This window comes from Pseudorca crassidens, chromosome X (genome assembly GCF_039906515.1).
Source record: "Pseudorca crassidens isolate mPseCra1 chromosome X, mPseCra1.hap1, whole genome shotgun sequence".
NCBI classification, from domain to species: Eukaryota; Metazoa; Chordata; class Mammalia; order Artiodactyla; family Delphinidae; genus Pseudorca; species Pseudorca crassidens.
Window position 1 is genome coordinate 36,104,549 of NC_090317.1, and position 13,646 is coordinate 36,118,194.

Here is a 13,646-nt window from a genome sequence, read left to right on the forward strand (position 1 = left end):
TTAATGTGAATACTTATGCCACATTTCCAGAGACTCTTATTCAGTAGCTCTGGGGTGGGACTGGGCCATCTAGATTTTAAAAAAACATCCCTTTAGTAATTCTGATTCACAATCATGATTGAGAACCACTTGGGTAGGTATTCTGGGCAAGTTAAAGAACAGGATAGGTGTCAATAAAGAGATAAACATAGCAATTATTAATCAACAATACACATAACTGCTCCTGTTAAAGATATTAAACAGCTAAATCCATCAGCATTAAAGACCTTTTCAATGTTTTCAGGCAGCCTGCTTTGGAAGTTTTGCAATCTTTCATCTCATTAACTTTCCCTTTCTCTTGGGTCTTGTTTGGCTGTTCTGTCATTCAGAGTGATGGTGATACTTAACAGTAGGTACAGTTACCACCCCTGCAAACTGCATAGTGTGTCTTTGTGGAGGGGAGGGAGGAGAATGGTGCCAAGGATGTTGGGATGGAAACCCTAAGGGAAAAAGCTTAGAATAAGGAGTGTGTTTCCAAAAGCTCCAGCAGAGCCATGCATCTGCAAATCAGTTACACGCCAGCCAGGTGGAACTTCACTGCAGAATCTGTCACTGCAGAATCTGTTGTCTGCAGTGGGTTTGCTTGTGGATCAAGGCATGTCCATCTCACAACTGTGTGTGTTGACCCAACGCTGAATTTCACCAACTGTGAAACTGACAGGGCAAGAAAGACACTGTCTACTCGGTTGGCCGAGGCTGACCTATATCAAGGGGCTCTCTTTCTCCATTAATTTGTTTAGAGCATCCCAAATTTTAAACTCCATCTTAATGCTTATCTTCTCATTAATCTCTTAACTACTGTCCTCTCGGCAAAGAAACACCAAGACAGAGCAATCATTAGTCTTGGTCAGAGTGCTCTGTAGGTGTAACACAGAGAGAAGAGGCTTCCTCAGAGGAGATATCAACTGGGAAGTTTTACAGAGGCTCAATAGACAACTTCCAAAGCTCTGATTCTCACTTTCATTTAAAATCTAATGCTTCAAGGCCTTATGCTTCCTTTTTTTAAATTAATCTATTTATTTTTGGCTGTGTTGGGTCTTCGTTGCTGCGTGCGGGCTATCTCTAGTTGCAGTGAGCGGGGGCTACTCTTCGTTGCGGTGCGAGGGCTTCTCATTGCAGTGGCTTCTCTTGTTGTGGAGCACGGGTTCTAGGTGCGCTGGCTTCAGTAGTTGTGGCATGTGGGCTCAGTAGTTGTGGCTTGCGGGCTCTAGAGCGCAGGCTCAGTAGTTGTGACACACGGGCTTAGTTGCTCCATGGCATGTGGAATCTTCGCGGACCACGGCTCGAACCCGTGTCCCCTGCATTGGCAGGCGGATTCTTAACCACTGCGCCACCAGGGAAGTCCCAAGGCCTTATGCTTCTGAGTAGGTGGGCTTTTGAAGCTGTGACAATATTCCCTGTCATGGATGACTTTACATTTAGTATGTAGCCAAAGCAGTAAGGGCAAAGTAGTGTATGATCTGAAGGGCACCAAGAAGCTCCCCTCTTTTCCCAAACCTTCCTTCCAAAAAAATTCATCACATCACTTAGTTTTAAATTTTTCCTGGATCAGAAATGAAATTAAATGAATCTGTTCTTCTTTTAAAATGCAGAGTCCTGAGATCATTCAAGAGCTTTCAGTCATCCCTACCTTAGCTTGAATTAATGCAGTCAGGTTGCTTTACACCAGTGTTGGATCTGCACTATAAAGACCAGGAATTTTAATGATAAGCAGGGAGAATGGGAGCCTGGTTTGTAAACATGGGGGATGGAAGAACTTCTTGGTGGAGAGGAATGAAACAGTGGCCAACCAGAGAAGAGAATTTGGGAGAGGAGAACAAGGGGGTTGAGTGTACAATCCTAGGTTTCAAAAGAAACGAATACACTTCTTTTCAGGTTCACATTAAACTCTCATCAGTACTTACTAGCCTTTGGCTCCATAAATTATTTTGAATTATTGTCAGCAGCAAACAGAGGAAGTCATTTTCATCAGAATATCTCAAATAGTCATAGAAGCATCAGAGCCTTCCTCTAAGTTTGGCCTACAAGGCTTCTGCTAGTTTCCATTGCCTTTGACTTTTACCCACTCTTCTGCTTCCACATGGCTGTGCCTACGTCCAATACCCAGGTTACTCTGCTTAGCAACACTTTGCTGACACAAGGCATCTGTTGCTGTTTGGCTTTTTCTCCCGTGGCCTTTTTTTAAAAAATTTATTTGTTTATTTATTTTTGGCTGTGTTGGGTCTTCGTTGCTGCGCACAGGCTTTTCTCTAGTTGCGGTGAGCGGGGGCTACTCTTGGTTGCGGTGTGCGGGCTTCTCATTGTGGTGGCTTCTCTTGTTGCGGAGCACGGGCTCTAGGCACGGGGGCTTCAGTAGTTGTGGCACGTGCGCTCAGTAGTTGCGGCGTACGGGCTTAGTTGATCTGCGGCATGTGGGATCTCCCGGACCAGGGCTCGAACCCGTGTCCCCTGCATTGGCAGGTGGATTCCTAACCACTGCGTCACCAGGGCAGCCCTCTCCCGTGCCCTTTTGTTTCTTAGGTTTTCCATGCTGGGGAATGAGCGATTTGAGGAGGGAAGATTTCCCATTTAGGGCTTTATCCCTTAAACTCCATTTAAATGCTAAAGTGTCCTAAAGTCCACATCCCCTGAGTTAAGAAATGGACTACGTAGCAGAGAGTGCAGGGGTGGGGGCTACACAGCAGTTTTTCCTAAATGGTTTCGCTAGACATCTTCCTAGGGGCTAGGGAATGAACTAGGATGGCCTGTTGAGGGCCCCTACAAGGCTCCTGATCCTTTGGTTCCAAGAGAAATTGCTCTGTTTCTTTTTCAGGCTGTCATTATGAGGTTGGATGCCCTGATTCCCAGTCTGCTCCTAACTGCAGAAGTTTCAGTAATAACTTCCCTGAGCTCTAGCTTCTAGAAAACTGGCAGCAGGCAATACTTTACTAGCAATCAACCCAAAGCAATCTCCCTAGAACCAGAGGCCATCAGGAATCAGACTATGTCTGAGAGGACTGGAGACAGGCACAGCATGGATGTACATATACAGCTCTGCCTCTCTCCCCTAGTTGTTTCCCTCAATAATAAGCTAAACCTAGGAGCAGAGAGAAATAGACTCCTAAGGGAAAAAAAATGATGCAATGTCATTGCACTGTTTTCCCATGAAACCATTATCCCAAGCGATCTACATGTTTTCTGTTTAACTAAGAAGGGCCTTACTTTTCACAATGTCAATTTTAAAAGCAATGATTTATTCATATATCCACTCCAGATTATTATGTGAGAATTTCCATTCCAGTCTGGTTCATAGAGGATACTCACTCCAGCTCCAAGTAAATGCTTGACTTACTCAAATCATGCAAACCAAGGGTCTGAAGGCAACGTCATACGTATTTGATTATAAATGCCACTGGATGTAGGGCCCTAGAGTACTTCTATGTGATGCTGTAATGATGGTTGACATTTATTGAATGCTCTGTGTCAGGCACATTTCCAAGCGCTTTATATGAATTAATTTATTCAGACTTTGCAAGAACTCTATGAACTAGGTAGTATTATTATCCTCATTTTACAAACGAGAAAACTGAATGACTGAGAGCAAGTAATTTACCTAAGGTCAAATGGGGTGGTAGAGCTGGGAACTGAAAACAGATAGTCTGGCTCTAGAGCCTACACTTTTTTTTTTTGTGGTATGCGGGCCTCTCACTGCTGTGGCCTCTCCCATTGTGGAGCACAGGCTCTGGACGCGCAGGCTCAGCGGCCATGGCTCACGGGCCCAGCCGCTCCGCGGCATGTGGGATCTTCCCGGACCGGGGCATGAACCCGTGTCTCCTGTATCGGCAGGTGGACTCTCAACCACTGCGCCACCAGGCAAGCCCGAGCCTGCACTTTTTAATACTGCACCATGGAGCCTACTGTGACACAAGCCACATAATAGGCACTTTAGAAAAAGAAAATGTGGCTGTAAAGAAATTAAACTGGTTTAATAAATAATGTTTAAACATCAGTTTAATAAACTGATGTTTTTAGTGTTCCTCACAGTTATCACGTCAAGAGGCCATAGTGATTCCTATAATGCTGTCATAAATAATTCCTTTAAGAAGAATTTTCTCGTGCAATCTTCACAACCCTGTGAGACAGATAGAATGGCTATTATAACTCCCATTTGAGATATAAGGCAGATGAAGCTCAGGGAGGCTAAATGACCTGCCCCAACATCCCACATCCATGGATTAGAAAACTTAATATGGTTCAGATGGCAATACTCCCCAAACTGATCTACAGATTTAACATAAACCCTATCAAAATCCTAGCTGCCTTTCTTCTTTTCTTTTCTGTAGAAGTTAAGAAGCTGATCATAAAATTCTTAAGGAAATGCTAGGAAACCAGAATAGCCAAAATAGTCTTGAAAGAGAAGAACAAAGTTGGAGGACTCATACTTCATATTTCAAAACTAACTACAAAGTTGGACCCCTACCCCTCACCATATAAAAATTAACTCAAAATTGTTCACAGACCTAAATGTAAGGGCTAAAACTATAAAACTCTTAGAAGAAAACAGAGATGCTAACCTTCGTAACCTTGGATTAGAAAATTTTTAGATATGACACCAAAAGCACAAGAAACCAAAGAAAAAATAGCTAAGTTGGATGTCACTAAAATGAAAAAAAAACATTTGTTCTTCAGAAGACCCCATGAAGAACGTGAAAAGACAACCCACAGGATGGGAGAGAATATTTGCAAGTCATATATCTGATATGGGACTTGTATCCAGAATATATAAAGAATAATTACAATTTAACAATAAAAAGACAAATCATCTAATTTGTAAATGGGCAAAGAATCTGAATAGACATTTGACCAAAGAAGTTATACAAATAGTCAATAAGCACATGAAAAGGTGCTCAGCAATATTAGTCATTAGGGAAATGCAAACCAAAGCCACAGGATACCATTTCACACCGACTAGAGTAACTATAATTAAAAAACAAAAACAAAAATAGAAAATAACAAGTATTGGTGAGGACTTGGAGAAATTTGAACCCTTACACATTGCTGGTGGGAACTGTAAAGCAGTCCATCAGTTCCTCAAAAAGGTAAACATATGACCCAACAACTCCACTTCTTTTTTTTTTTCAGGAGATTTGAAAACATATGATCACAAAAATAATTGTACATGAATGTTCATAGCAGTATTATTCATACTAGTCAAAAAATGGGAAAAATCCAAATGTCCATCCACTGATGAATGGGTAAACAAGATGAGTATACCCACTTCATTCAATAGAATATTATTCAGCAATAAAAAAGTATGAAATACAGATAGATGCTACAACATGACAAACCTTGAAAACACTATGCTAAGTGAAAGAAGCCAGTCCCAAAGGAATGTGTATTATATGATTTCATTTATATGAAATGTCCAGAACAGGCAAATTCACAGACACAAAAAGTAGATTTGTGGTTCCCAAGGGCTGGCAGGTTTGTGGGAGAAGGGGGAGTGACTGCTAACGAGTATGGAGTTTCTTTTCAGGGTAATGAAACTCTGAAATTAGATAGTGGTGATGGTTGTATGACACTGTGAATATATTTTAAAACACTGAATTTTATACTTTAAAAGGGTGATTTTTGTGGTGCATAAATTATACCTTAATAAAGCTGTTACTAAGGAAGTGACTTGTCCAAAGTCACAGAGCTAATGCATAACAGGGCTGAGACTTTAATTCAGCACAGTTCTCTTCTAACCTATACTTTGAATCTTCATTGGTTACTCAAAAAAGACAACGTTTGTTATGGCCTTCCTCTGATCAAAAGCCTCTGGGGGCCTTCTCATCAAATAGAAACTCCTTATCATAACATTCAGCTTTGTTTTACCTTGCAATCTTCACTTCTACTAATAATTCATTCCTTAAACATTAACTGAATCCCTACTATGGACACCTCCACTTACTAGGACTGAGGATAGGAAGTTTGGGTACCTGTCCTCAAGGATTTAAAGTAGTAGTAGGGATGATAACCCCCACTCAGATAACTACAATACAGGCTACAATTAGTGTTGTGGTAACTCAGAAAATGGAGAGAACTTTTGGCTAGTGTTCAAGTGTGTTTGTAGGTGAAGCGGGTAGTAGAAGGGAAGGCTTTTGTTGAGGAAGTAGCAGTTGAGTTGGGCCTTTACAAGGAAAAGGCTCACCACCCAGCATAGACAAAGGTAGTAGAATCCAGGGCAGGTTTGGGGAAAAGCAAGAAGTCTGGTTAGCTGGGAATAGAGTGGATAGAAAGAGAAGTGGTGTGAGAGAGGATGAGAAATAAAATGGAGCCAGATCATGGAAGACCTTGATTGCCGACATAAGGTAACTACTTATGGTAACTACTTATGGGCTATGCTAGGATGTGGTGTGGAGTGAAAAGACCATGGTCTTTGGACACAAACCTGAGTTCAAATCTTGGCTGCATCACTGATCAGGCTGGTGACTTTGAGTAAATTATTTTTCCTGATTTTCAAAATTGGAATAAGGATATCTACCTCATCTTGGTTGTGAAAACTGAATGTAGTAAGTAGCTCTTAGGTGTTAGGAGAACCATTGGTAGATTTGGGCAGAAGGATAGAGGAGGTGATTAAAGCTATGCTTTAGGAAGGTTCATCCATCAGAAAAGGGAAGAGGGAGGAGGTAGGTAATGAAAGAAGCCAGGAGGCTGCCTCTGTACAGTTCAAGTGAGAGATCACATAATCTGATTCCAAAACTACAGCTGTCAGCTACACTGATGAGATCTCAAACAAAGATGGTGATAACCAAAGACCTTCCAGAAGTGGAATCAACAAGATGTTTGACTGATGAGGAAAAAAGGTGTCAAAGAGGACTCTGTGCTTTTGAACTTAGCTGAAGAGGAATTTTATTGCAATTGACAGAGCCCGGAAGGTCAGGTAGCAGAACAGGTTTGGCACAGTGCTGGATGAGCTAAATTTTGGACTTCTGTGAGGAAATAGTAATTTTATGGAGACTGAGGGAGAATAAGAGATTTGGAAGTCATGGAGGGGACTGGAGATGCTAAAGCAGTTTAGGGAGCTGTTGAGTTGGGGGCTTAACAAAGCCTAAAAGGCACTGGAGCCCTGCCTGGGAAAGGTGCCAAAAAGAAGGTGGGTGTTTTTCAGAAACAATTTGGCATGTTTCAAAATTTGCCTGAAGCAGGCCAGGACTATTCCCAAGAGAGGAGCAAGGGATGTAGAATTCTCTTCCTCTTTCTTGTCCTCTTTACTTCTATGTTACATGGCCCCAGCAACTAATATAGAATAAGAATATAGCGTTGTCAACAAACACATGAAAGAATGCTCAACATCATTAATCATTACAGAAATGCAAATCAAAACTACAATGAGATATCATCTCACACCGGTCAGAATGGCCATCATCAAAAAATCTAGAAACGATAAATGCTGGAGAGGGTGTGGAGAAAAGAGAACCCTCTTGCACTGTTGGTAGGAATGTAAATTGATATAGCCACTATGGAAAACAGTATGGAGGTTCCTTAAAAAACTACAAATAGAACTACCATATGACCCAGCAATCCCACTACTGGGCATATACCCTGAGAAAACCACAATTCAAAAAGAGTCATGTACCACCATGTTCATTGCAGCTCTATTTACAATAGCCAGGACATGGAAGCAACCTAAGTGTCCATCAACAGATGAATGGATAAAGAAGATGTGGCACATATATACAATGGAATATTACTCAGCCATAAAAAGAAATGAAATTGAGTTATTTGTAGTGAGGTGGATGGACCTAGAGTCTGTCATACAGAGTGAAGTAAGTCAGAAAGAGAAAGACAAATACCGTATGCTAACACATATATATGGAATTTAAGAAAAAAAAATGTCATGAAGAACCTAGGGGTAAGACGGGAATAAAGACACAGACCTACTAGAGAATGGACTTGAGGATATGGGGAGGGGGAAGGGTAAGCTGTGACAAAGTGAGAGAGTGGCATGGACATATATACACTACCAAACGTAAGGTAGATAGCTAGTGGGAAGCAGCCGCATAGCACAGGGAGATCAGCTCGGTGCTTTGTGACCACCTAGAGGGGCGGGATATGGAGGGTGGGAGGGAGGGAGACGTTAAAGGGAAGAGATATGGGGACATATGTATATGTATAACTGATTCACTTTGTTATAAAGCAGAACCTAACATGCCATTGTAAAGCAATTATACTCCAATAAAGATGTTAAAAAAAAAAGAATATAGCATTCCAACTACTACTATAGTATTATAATTCAGGTACACTGGAGGATTAATAGGTTTCTTAATGGGATGGCTGAGAACCTGAGAATTAATGTATAACATTAATTAATGTATAACATTAATTCTATAGGAAAAAATGTGTTTTGAGTTCCAAGCCATTAAACCTGTGGAATACATTTCATTTGTATGCTGGGGACGGCTTGTATCAAAGTCATAGTTAAAATCCTGTTCCACTGCATTCAGCCCTTCTAGAAAGCTAGATGGTATTTAAAGCATATAGGAAAAAAATCTGTTCTCCATGTGGAGGCTCCAGTATCAGTTTAATCAGATGGTTGGCTGCTAGTCCATCTGCTCAAGGGCCCTGGTCATCCACAGCTCTTGAAGGGATCATGCCAATTCACTTAAAACAGGAGGCCTGGGCTTCCCTGGTGGCGCAATGGTTGAGAGTCCGCCTGCCGATGCAGGGGACACGGGTTCGTGCCCCGGTCCGGGAAGATCCCACATGCCGCGGAGCGGCTGGGACTGTGAGCCATGGCCGCTGAGCCTGCGCGTCCGGAGCCTGTGCTCCGCAATGGGAGAGGCCACCGCAGTGAGAGGCCCGCGTACCGCAAGAAAAAAACAACAACAACAACAAAAAGAACAGGAGGCCTGTGGGTCAATGATTGCCTCTCTTACCCTGGGCCTCTAGCTACTGCCTTCTCCTAGGAGAAGTCAGTTGATAGAAGGCTGCGTTGGTTTAGCTGCCGTTCTGCAGGCCTGGGAACATACTGGGCATTTAGTGCCCATTCAGGACTCCTCTGTACCCTGATGAAGGAAATGCCTTTGTAGTGTCCTCTTACTGGCAACCCACAGTTTTCTGTAGTCCTGCCTTGTCAGTTAGCCACCTGGCAAGTGCCTCTGGTCTCTCCATGCCCTTCCTCCTGAACATTAGGTTTTGTGCCACCTGAGGAGCTAACTGACAATTAACTGGCGATGGGAATCACACTAATGCTGGAGAAGGAAGCAACATTAGTCCCCATGCGGCTGACCCAGGGCCTTACTCTTGTACAGCAGCCATTCTCCTTCTGATGGAGGTGAGTCAGAAGAGAAATACAGGATGTACAGTATTTCTCAGAAACATTAAAGTGACTCATTCTGTCCAGAGGTACCTGTATCTGGTTTGCATTTTCTTCTGCTAGTTCCACATTCCAAAAGACATTTCTGGGGAGGCAAAATAGTGCCAGATTGGGTTGACTATAGGTACGGAAGTTTCAAGGGCAACAGTAGAAATCACACTAAACTTATAATGCTATCGTATTTAAGAAGAAGACAGATACCAACTGATAAGAATCATTGGGACTTTTTGAGATTCCTGTGCTTTAGAGGCAGTAAACAAGAAATGTATGGACCAGACCAAAGCCCAGCTCCAAGCAGAATCCATTGCTCTTTCCTCCATCAATCCAGAGTAATTTGCAGCACTGAATTATAGTTATTATGTAACTACATATTCTGTAACCAATCTCTTCCAGATTATGATTTTGATACTTCATTCAATAATTCTTCCTGAATTACCAGCATCAATTACAGGTATGAGCACAAAAAGGTACTCAGTTCTGTTCAACAGTACACCTACCATATGTTACCTACTCTACTGCACATTGAGGGATGAACTAAACATTATCCCTGTCCTCAGGATGCTTAATGTGTAGTGGCAGATGTAGAAATAAAACCAGATTTTAATATAATATGTTACAAACACACATTAGGTGACACAGGTACACATTGGAGGTGCACTTAGCCCAACCTGGGGATTCAAGAAAGATTGCCTGAAGGAGCTGACACATGAACTAACCTTGAAGGCATGCTTAGGATTAGGGCGGGGGGGGGGGGAAGATGAGAGAAGCCTTATAGGCAGAGTGAACAATGTAGTCAATGGTATTAGGCATCATGACGTGTGCAAGTAACTAGAAGCAGTCTGAATTACTAAAGTATACAGTTCCAGGCATGGAGTCGAAAGATGGGGCTTAGAAGGTCTGTTAAAGAATTAGAGCTTTATCCTATAGTTGTGGGGAAGATATTTAAGAATTGAAAGCCATGGATTACTCATTTGTTATTCAGAGTCTACGTATGAATTTGATAGAAAATTATCCAGAGATCTCATCTGAAAGACAGATGATAGGTATCAGGAAATCAAATATATTTAGACACACACACACACACACACACACACACACACACACTCACACACAATACTGCTTTTTAAAAAGATCAGGAATGTGGTCAGAGATTTATGTATAAGGACATTGATATAGCATTATGTATAAATGGTGAGAAATTAGAAACCATTTAAATGCCCAGTGGTAGGGGAATCATTAAGTGAGCCAAGGTACATCCATAAGGTGGAGAATTATGCTGCTATTAAAAAGTCATATTTTGGAAGAGTGGATAATGATATGGAAAATGCCCATGAAATACAACCTTAACAAAGCAACAAATATAGCATGATCCCAATTTCAGGAAACACACACACAAAGGAAATCTTAACTCTTGGGGCTAGGTGGTCAGATTACAAGAGATCATTTTTCCTTATTTTTAATTCTTCTATGTTGCTTTTAAGTTTTCTACTGTGGACATGTATTCTATAAAAATAGCACTAAATATCATTTGAACATCAGTGATATAAATAACAGAAATGGGGAGAAGTGCCCTTTAGACTCACCTTTTCTCATCTTTTCTGAATTTTCTTTTTTTGTTGTTGTTGGTCATATTCACTCAATCCATGAGAGACAAAGATGATTTGGAGAGGCTTTTATGAAGATTATCAGAGTAAATTAAAGGGCTGGAGCATAGAGCTTGTTAGGGATGTTTAAATGAACAAGCACCATGGGGGAGAAAATCCACAGTGATGGAATATGACCAGTTAGCAACTGGAAGATATTCAATGGGAAGACTGAAGACTAAAGAACAGAAGATTAAATTGCAACTGGAGGGATTTAGGATAGAGATATTGCAAACACTACTGGTAGTACAAATTGTTAAACCCTGAAGCAAGAAATGATTAGATACTCAGCTATGTGGGGTGATTTTAAGTCTAGATTTATTTAAAGGTAAGGGGATAGATGAAATGGCCTCATGCAATCTTTTTCAGCCAACAAAATCCTATCATTTCATGTTTGAACAGGATATAAAGAACGATGGCAGCATCTTTTTAAAGGGAGAATGGACAATTAGAAGTGAATGGGAGCTGGGAGCCATTTATATTTTCATCCCTATCTTCTGCCATGTCCACTGGTAGGAGGCTTGGATATAATCAGGGCACAATCAAGTATTATCTGTTATCAGCATGTAATGATGACAAGTGGAGATTTTTTTTGCCATAGTGCGGTGAATAATTTTCCAGTTTCTTTTCAGAGTAGTGCTTTACTAGCTCTTAAAATATACCATCCCCAAGGACTTCTAAGTGACAGATCCTTCAAACGTGAATCTTGGAGCTGGAGCCCTGGGAGGTTGGCTCAGGCCCAGGGACCCATTTAGCTGATGCTGTGTTCTGAAATCACCCTGATTGTGATGCGGAGCTTCTGAGTGCCAAGTCTTATGCACTCAATGACTTGACTCTGAAAAGTTAACAGGAACCCAGGAAGCCTGTTGCAGCACTGTGAACTATTGCTGTTGTTCAGCTAGGGAATTGTTGCTGTGAGTTACGGGTCTCTATGCCCCAGACAAAAACACTGAGCCCAAAGGGAGTGCTGATCTTTGAGCAGGGGAAAAGGGCAAGTACCCCAAAAGCACTTGAGGATAAGAGCCCTCCTAGGTGTAACGTCAGGAGAAGTGAGAAAGTCCCCCTTACTTCTGAGGGATTTCTGGTAAAGACTAATAGATACCTGAAATCCCTGTAACATGAAAAAGGGCATTCTTTAATTCTACAATCAGAGCTAAGATTGCTCCATAAACACTCTTCGGAGAAGGAATAGGGTGATGGCATAACTCAGCCACAGAGGTGAATGTGCAGGCAGGGGGCTCTACTGAGTAAGTACCTGAGATAGAGGCTATACTCTCTCTTCAGTGATGGGGGCTCAACATAGAAGCAGGGAGAGGCACTGGAGGGTCTGATGGACCTATCCCCCTTCCAACCTTGGCCCCAGGGCAGCATATCAGAATCTGAGTGCACGTGTTTATGTACATGGGGGCACCTGTATGAATGCACATGGGTACAGGCTCATTATATTTAAAGACTGTGAAGAAATATTAACAAACACTTGCTGAGCTCCCAAGTATGCCAGACCCTGTACACATATTCTTTCAGCCAGTCCTTACAAAGTAGTTAGTATTCCCATAGTCAAAAAACCAAGTCAGAGAGAGGAAATTGCTTGTTCAAAGTTTTCAAAAGTAGTGGAGTCTGGAAATAAAACCAGGTTGTGGCCTAGGTTTCCAACTTAGATTTACAACATCTCCAAATGAGATAATAGAATTGCAATCCAGTTTGTGTGTGTGTGTGTGTGTTAAAAGTGTTAATTCATGTAACGTAATCATTTAGAATAGTAGACACTTTTGGTGACTTCTGTCATATCTGTTGTCTTTATTATACCAAGAGCCTCAGTAAAATGGAACTGGACTGAAGCTCCCTGGACCTCTGAGAGACCCTGTCTCTGCTGCTTTAGAGTAATCACCACCTGGCCAATAAATGATCTCTCTAGAGCATATACCCGATCTTGTCATTCACTTATTTAAGCTCCTTCAGTGGTTTCCAGTTTTGTTCCATTTAAGGGCTAAATTCTTCGCTTTGTCTTTAATAACCTGTCCCCACCTGAGCTGCCTGATCACATCTGCTACTTCCCGCTGAAGAGCCCTGCCGAACTTCTGATTGGCTGTTTACCGAACGTGTCATGTTCTTTAGTAGCTCCATGATCTGACACTTTGGTCCCTCTGTCTGGAATCACTCTTCCTACTTTTCCATCTGGATAACTGCAACTCCTCTTCTAGAATAGTTGTTTAAAGTGCCAGGATAGAGTAGGCATAGGGATGTGGGATTCAGTTTAAGGGCAGCAATATAAGGTTTAACTACATATAGTGAAAACTACACTTGAAAACGTACTAAACCATCCCAAAGTATATTATACGAGGTTTTGTTTCTACAACTTTGTACATAAATATGTATGTGAAAAGTATGTATCATTAAACACTAGAATCACATTCAGGGCAATACAATAAAATGTGAAAGCTCTGAGAAGTGGGGAACTCAGATCCCATGAGGGAATCACAAATGCATGTCTGTCTTCTCACGATCACCCAAGTCTGGGACTCACTGAGTCTTCCTGGTAGCCTGAATTATTAAAATTGTTCCTTTGTTTCCTCTCCCTCTCTTCCCACTGTACATACATCCTGTAATGCTATCTCACTATAGCC